Here is a 6,782-nt window from a genome sequence, read left to right as displayed (position 1 = left end):
CAAGAAAATTATCATTGTTGTCTTCTGAGATAGGGAACTGGTGGCTGGGGACAGGGGATGAAGACTGTAATACCTCCTGAAGTTTGAAGTTTTGTGAACTCAGGAAACTAAATAAAATTAAAACTTCTATTTTTTTAATCTACTCAGAGAATTAATAACTGGTGGAGGGGGGCGCCTGGGTGGCTCAGTGGGTTAACAGGTCTGCTCTGCTTTTAGCTCAGGTCATGGTCCCAGGGTCCTGGGATCAAGCCCGGCATTGGGCTCTCTGCTCGGCAGGGAGCCTGCTTCCCCCTCTCTCTGCCTACTTGTGATCTCTGTCTGTCAAGTAGATTAAATAATAATAATAACTGGTGGAGGTCACAAAAAATCTGGCACTAGATGGACCCCAATATAGCATCTAAGGCATTTGCTAAGTTCATGACAAGACTCTGTGTGTCTTACTTATTCACTGTTGTATGCCCAAAAATAGAGTTCTAGAACCCTGAATGGTACACAGTAAAGCACTTTAGAGATTGCTTGTTAAGTGAATGAATGAATGAGTGAACAGATAGCTGGTGTTAACTAGTTGTTTTTATATTTCAGCACGATGTAGGCTTTACAACCTTACAAGTTCAGACACTTTTAGAGTCAATAAAATCTTTCTCATAATTAACAAACCCCCATATCATCTTCTTGCATCCTTCGTAGATATGACCAACAACCGTTGGTTAGGAATCTCATTTTATGTTTCTAAATGCTTGAAGTCATTTTGATTCCTTTAACCCCTTAGCCTTCCCTCTTACCATTCCAACAGCCCTAACTTCTAAACTTCTCTCAAATACCTGTTCAATTACTCTGGCTTTTCTGACCTCTCCACATCTTCCTTTGCATATCTTCAATTGGTTCAGGATATTTTAGTAAGGATCAGACCTACCAAATACTGTGGAAGGATTGTTGACCAGGTTTTCACATTCCCTTCCATTAACACTTTCCTATGTTAGCTTTTGAAAGAAAATCATTTTTCTTTCCAGAGGCAGCATGAAGTTGAGAAAAGAGAGCCAAGTTTCACATTAGGAGACCTAACTTCTGACTCTCAACCTTCACCATTTACTGGCTGAGCAGTCTTTCAATCGTTTAATCAACATTTATTTGTTGAGGGTGCCTGGGTGGTTCAGTTTAAGTGTCTGCCTTTGGCTCAGGGTCCTGTGATCAAGTCCCACATTGGGCTCCCTGCTCAGCAGGGAGTCTGCTTCTCCCTCTACCCTTCCCTCCTGCTCATGATCTCTCTCTCTCGTACATAAATAAAATCTATTTTTAAAAAACATATATTTGTTGAGTCTATTCTGTGCCAGGTACTCTTCTGGGCACTTAGGTTAGAGCAGTGAACAAACCAAAGTCCCTACTCTCATGGAATTTACCTTCCGTGGAGAGACACCACCAATAAACAAAGTGAATAAGTGAAATATGTCATCACCATAGATGGTGATAAGTGCTATAAAGGAAAATAAAGGAGGATAGGGAGTGTGGAGGGGCAGGGGGTACAATTTTAAGTAGAGTCAGTAACAGCTTTCTTGAAAAGGCCAAGCTGATAAAGTGATAATTGAGTCTAGACTCTCTGAATGTGAGAGAGTGAGTTATGTGGATTTCTGGGGATAAAGAGAGCAGTGCATGCAAAGGCTCTGGGGTTGCAAGTGGACTTGATAAGGAAGAGCAAGGAGCTAGTATAGCTGACAGGAAGTGAGCAGGAGAACAGAGGAGTTCAGAAAGAGAGGAGACTATGAAGGGGCTGGACAACAACCTGTGACCAAGCAAATTAATTCCTGGCAACTGTAACAATTTCTTATTCTCTGAGGTTCAAATAAAGTAATATACATGAGAAGTGCCTGCCACAAAGTTTGACTGGAGCAGGTGGAAGTAAGCTTAATTGTCTGCAGATCTTTGTGGCTGTTTTTCAAGTTGGTGGATCATTTTTTTCCTAATGATTTATCCCTGTGATTAGAGAGATGTCTGTGTTCTGAAACATCTTCATGGAAATAAAAAACCATGTGGCTGATGTCAGTTAAGGTGTTGGCCCATATCCCAGAGTTGATGTTCTTTATATCTAAGAGATCTGCAGCTTACAAACCCACTCACCTGTGGAAGAGAGAAGGCTGCCAGGATACGCCCCTTTAACAGAAGTCAAAGGTGGAGAAGTAAAAGAGGAACATCGGCCTGAGGTCACTAGGGAATGACACAGAACAATGTAGTTGATTCAGAACATTTAGTCAGTGGATCTGACAGATTAATTCTCTACAATGTGGGCTGAACAGGTTGTCTAAGACCAGAGTTTCCAAACTACAGTACTGCCTAACCAAAATAGGTTTTCTCTACTAGTCTTTCTATTTATCTATTGAGAGCTCAAGATTTTAAAGAAAAAGGATAGTGGCAACCTGGCCCTTCAGCAGCCAATCGAGAGACATTTGTTTGAGAACAAAGGCAAAAAGAAACCTGTGGAAGAACCTGACTCCAGTTGCAGATTCTAGAGAGCAGAACTGCTTTCCAATTGCTCCTCCAGAAGTCCTTGCTTTCTGGCCTGTAGGCTAACCCTGCTGTTCTGTCAACAGATAGAGACCTAGGTGGATTGAATTAATTTTGTTATCATCAATCCATCAATCTCGGGTCTGTTAAATATTAATGCGTCAGGCCAAGATGACCTCAGGTTCTCCAAGAGGTATCCAGGTAACAAGGTTCAAATACATCAGCAACTAGAACTAACCTAAACACATACACACACACACACACAGAGAGAGCTATATTGACAGAGCATGAGCTAAAATTAGTTATTTTAGGGCAGTAAGATGATTTTTATCCTACTTCTCAAAATATTGCTTTTGAAATAAAAAAATGCATACAGGGTTTCAGTAAATGTGGATTAGCAAGAAGCCTGAGTAATTAATTTGTCTTAAGATTCCCAACGACCTATTCTATAAAGGAGATTGATTTTTTTTTAAGTTCATGCATTGATATAATATACAACCATTAAAATATATTGTAGAAGACCATGACCGACCCAGAGAATGTTCAGGGTATAGTGAAGGGGAGGAACAAGTGCCATGCAATGCCATTAAATAAATATTTTTATGTGTAAGAACAGTGTATATGTGACAATGACATATATAATGTTTACCTTTAGATGATGAAATTACAGGTGGTTTTAATTGTGCTGATCTCTATTTTCACCATTTTCTGTAATGGACATGTATCACTTCTGTAAACAGAAAAATTATTTCAATTTTGTGTTAATTCAAATTTGGCTGCCTAAAATCTTTAAAAATCAAATTGATTTCCAACTAGAAACACAAAGCAATTTAGCTACCCACTTTCTCTCCTTCCAGCAATGGCTTGAGAAGAGCACCCAGCCATGAAGATTTGTGCCACTGCAATTTCATAATGGCAGTGAGCACCTGCTCTGCATTAGGTGTCTCTGTCAGCCCTCTCCTGCATCTCCTCTCCTAATCTGCACAACAACCCCATGGAGAAGGTCTCATTAGAAAGCCCATTTTAGAGATGGGGAAATTGAAGAGCAGGGAAGATAAATAAATCACCCAAAACCACAAAGTCAGAAAGAGGCACCAGACCCAGTCCGTGTGTTCCAGAGCCTGAGTTCTTACCATTCCTGGACCGCTCACCCCAGTCTCTGCATCCTGGCAGTCTGGTCACCTCACCTATCACGTTCAACAAGCTGAGGCAGCTCTCTCCTCAAAACCTCTGCTTCCCACCTGCCTTCTCATTCTTAGCAGCTGAATTGATTTCAAGAAAAGGAGAATCCACTTAGTTTCGTGGATCATTCCCTAACTTAACCTTTTCAAAGGGAGCAACCCTATATGATTGTAGTATCTGGGACATACCTACACTGAACAAACCATTCATTATTTATATCTGAAATTCAAATGTAACTGAGTGTCCTATGTTTTGGGCAACCCTACTGAAAGATTTTCAGCTATCTTTTATCCTAAGGAAACACACCAAAATGATCTTAATTCCTCATTCACCTCCAAAACCCAATCACTGAGCCAAAAGATGCCTGTCATGCTTACCATACCTATGTCTCCTCCCAAATAACTATGACAACAAAAACCCATTTCCTGTTGCCCCTGACAGTCTATTTGAACGTGTCAGAATCTGACCTCAACAGCTGATTGGAGACTGACCTAAGGAGTCACTAAAACGTCCAACTCTGAGCACATCCACTCTCCTGGCCAAATTCCAGTTGTCCCCCCAAACCCCCAGATTGTGGCAATTGCAATACACTAGGAGACCCCTGGTCATGGGAGACCCAAGACTCATCACTCTTGGTTACTATGTCAAATGCCGCCTCTGCCTGACTCAGCACCTTTCCTTCATAACCCTGATGCTCATAGCCCCAGGAAAAATGAACTTTGTCCTGGGCTTGCTGCCATTGTCAGTGAGGTGAGGGAATGTACAACTCAGGAAAGAACTAGCACATGGTAGATATTCCTGGAAAAATAGGGTTCATCCCACACCTTAGGGAAAACAGTATTATACTTGGCTTCCACGTCTCTTTCCTGTTCTAATACATTTCTTGATAACAGGAGCTATAACTTTTTTTTTTAGATTTATTTATTTACTTGAGAGAGAGCATGCATGTGCGGGAGTGTGCACAAGTGAGGGGAAGGGTAGCGGGAGAGGGAAAGACTCCCAAGTAGACTTCCTGCTGAGCCCAGAGACTGACCTGGGGCTTGATCTCACAACCCTGAGATCATGACCTGAGACAAACCAAGAGTCCGTTGCCTAACCCACTGAGTTACTCAAGCACCCCACAAGCTATAACATTCATGTTTCTCTGCTGAGAATGAGCCTAGATGTTTTTACCATGAATAAATATATGAACCAATAAACAAACAGACTACAACAAGGAATAACTTAGCAAACTGTGACACCTCAGCTACGTGAGATACTACATATCTCCTTCAAGTAAGAAATATATATACTATGTTAATGCATAGAAATGTGAGGGTGAAACCAACTAAATTCAGAAAATAGAACATTAAATCATTTGTATCATGGTTATAAGTATGCTAAAAATCTATGTACAGACCACAGTCAAGACTGGCAGAACTTAGAGTTGTAAATGGTTTAGAAACTAGTACTCTGTAGGGGATTTTTCTTTATATTTGCTCAATTTCAAAATAAATATTTTCTTACAGTTGAAAATCAAGAGGGACCTCAGCCCCTGAAGCACTGGAATAAATAAATCCATATGTGTCAGAATTTGAGCTCCTATTAAAGTTGGCTCAAGTTAAGATTCTCCTTTGCTTTCATGCTGTCCATACATCAGTGTGATAGAAATAGTATCTATTCTGGGGCGCCTGGGTGGCTCAGTGGGTTAAGCCGCTGCCTTTGGCTCAGGTCATGATATCAGGGTCCCGGGATCGAGTCCCGCATCGGGCTCTCTGCTCAGCAGGGAGCCTGCTTCCCTCTCTCTCTCTCTCTCTCTGCCTGCCTCTCCATCTACTTGTGATTTCTCTCTGTCAAATAAATAAATAAAATCTTTAAAAAAAAAAAAAAGAAATAGTATCTATTCAACACAAATTAAATGCTCTATCTAGCCATGACTCCATTGGTTTGACCAGTAAAGATCCAAAAGACGTATTTTCCTTCTACCAGATAATCCCTCATTTTATATTTGAATTTAGACTGTACTTAAGCAGTTAGCTTAGTTCAATAACTATAGGCCCATAGATCCATGTGACTCATTCTCAAGACTATGTTTTCATCACAATCCTTCCCCAAAGCCTTCGCTCCTGATTGCACAATCCAAATTGCTCAACCCAGCAGACTCCTGCGGCAGCTGATTCCAATCTGCCCTTACAATCTTATCTTTCACAAAGCTTTTCTGCTCTAACTAAATTTGCCTCTAGTATTTTACTCATAGAAATGCCTAAATCAAGCCCTATTTTCTTTGTAAGCTCCTCTGCCCTTCTTTTTTTCTTCTTTTTAAAGATTTTATTTATTTGACAGAGAGAGAGATGACAAGTAGGCAGAGAGGCAGGCCGTGAGAGAGGGGGAAGCAGGCTCCCTGCTGAGCAGAGAGCTCGATGTGGGGCTCCATCCCAGGACCCTGAGATCATGACCTGAGCCGAAGGCAGAGGCTTAACCCACTGAGCCACCAGGCACCCCCCTCTGCCCTTCTTTTGGATCAGAAGAGACTTTTAGATCTCTCCTCCAAATTTCTCTGAATAGCATTTACTTCCGTTACCTTCCTTCAGCTCTTACCATTCTTCTGGTTTATATTGTAAATATCCTTTTTGTGTGTTCATTTGGTCTTCCAAAATAGACAGTGTCATCACTGAAGACAGAATGAGCCAGCAAAATGATCTTCACCAAAAAAAAAAAAAAAAGATTTCACAAAGTGGATCAGTGGTCCGCTGGAAAGGTAGAAAAATTCAATTATGTACATACCCATAACCAAAGTGACACCTTACACTTTCTGGAAATAATGCTATGCTCAATGTCTGTAAGACTGAATCATGCTAACCAAAAGCTCCCAAAAAACTTTTCATAAGCCAGCTTCCTATTTTGCAGTGGGAGTGGTCAGTTGGGTAGGCTTCTTTCCTTCGATGAAAACCAAATTATAGGTGAGAACGTTCCTGGTAAGCAGAGACGAAGAAAATAAAAAGGAATTGGCCCTATAACCATGTATTAGTTTTCTATTGCTGCTGCAATCAATTACCACAAACTTAGTGGCTAACAGAAACACATAGTAACTATCTTATGTTTCTGTAGGTTAGAAGTCTGATACA

The 6,782-nt window shown here is 40.8% G+C and overlaps 1 long non-coding RNA gene across 1 annotated transcript; it reads right to left on the bottom strand.

Moving 5' to 3' along the window:
• Positions 1-2,103: 2,103 nt before the first annotated feature.
• Positions 2,104-6,333, bottom strand: LOC116595641. Its single transcript, XR_004287789.1, has 3 exons — positions 6,256-6,333; positions 3,146-3,226; positions 2,104-2,199 (listed from the first exon to the last, which is right to left on the bottom strand). It is a non-coding gene; the product is annotated as an uncharacterized LOC116595641 (long non-coding RNA).
• Positions 6,334-6,782: the final 449 nt, after the last annotated feature.

This window comes from Mustela erminea, chromosome 7, assembly GCF_009829155.1.
Source record: "Mustela erminea isolate mMusErm1 chromosome 7, mMusErm1.Pri, whole genome shotgun sequence".
NCBI classification, from domain to species: Eukaryota; Metazoa; Chordata; class Mammalia; order Carnivora; family Mustelidae; genus Mustela; species Mustela erminea.
The sequence above is the reverse complement of the archived record's forward strand: the minus strand, read 5'-3'. Positions and strand labels throughout refer to the sequence as shown.